This window comes from Bombina bombina, chromosome 3 (genome assembly GCF_027579735.1).
Source record: "Bombina bombina isolate aBomBom1 chromosome 3, aBomBom1.pri, whole genome shotgun sequence".
In the NCBI taxonomy this organism is placed as follows: domain Eukaryota; kingdom Metazoa; phylum Chordata; class Amphibia; order Anura; family Bombinatoridae; genus Bombina; species Bombina bombina.
In genome coordinates this window covers 613,471,272-613,472,219 of record NC_069501.1, presented here as the reverse complement: position 1 = coordinate 613,472,219, position 948 = coordinate 613,471,272, and the positions used below count along the sequence as shown (strand labels likewise).

The window sequence follows — 948 nt, the reverse complement described above, 5'->3', positions numbered from 1 at the left end:
TCTATTGCCTGTGTGATGTATCTCGCCTCACTGTCGTGCATGCAATTTCAAAGCTGACAGTAGACATAGAGGGATTTTTTCATTTGTTTGTTTTAATTAGTTTGTTCTGTAAGGTTGTGAAGCTGTTTTTGTGGATCTTGGTTTATGCTCAGAACAGTGGTTACAAGAAACATGCAGCTCTATAGGTTAAAATGGAGCTCACCTTGCAGTTCAGATGTGAAGGTACAAATCTGTATGAATTGCGTAATTCAAGTTGCAACAAGGTTTTCTACGAGTTATTGGTTTAAAAAAAAGATAATTTATGCTTACCTGATAAATTTCTTTCTTTCCGGATATGTGGAGTCCACGGCGTCATCATTTACTGTTGGAAATATCACTCCTGGCAAGCAGGAGGAGGCAAAGAGATAGACATCTTCTCCTAGATAGAGAATCTATTAAGGTCCAAGCCCACCGCACCTGGTGTTCCCAGGCGGTCTCCCATCCAGGTACTGACTAGGCCTGGCCCTGGTTAACTTCCGAGATCAGATGGAATCGGTGCATTCAGGGCATTGTGGCGGTAGATCCAAAAAAATCACCCTTGTAGATGGGACAAGGGAACTCTTCTCCAGATTTATTATGTATCCCATCCATGGGAAAGTAGATTGAACAAGATCTCTTGAAAGAGAGTTTGCTTGAAGGAAGGATGACACCTGAACCATATATTGTCTAGAAGAACACCCTTGCAATACCCCAAGACCTAAAAGTCTTTCTAGGATAACGAAGCTTAGAAACTTGAGAAGATCCCAAATCAAGGGAACAAAAAAAAACCTTCAGGTCTATGTTCGTTATGAACAGGCCCCTTTGAACCAAAGGAGAAAAGATACTACTTTGAAGGTCGGAACCTGTGTTACTTGAGGTATATACCTAGATCCCATTCCCAGACTGGCACTGGAACTATCACTCCCAGAG

The 948-nt window shown here is 41.9% G+C and overlaps 1 pseudogene; it reads right to left on the bottom strand.

Annotated features, from left to right (window-relative positions):
* Nucleotides 1-444: 444 nt before the first annotated feature.
* LOC128654830 (uncharacterized) lies at nucleotides 445-562 on the bottom strand (annotated as a pseudogene).
* Between the last annotated feature and the right edge of the window lie 386 nt (nucleotides 563-948).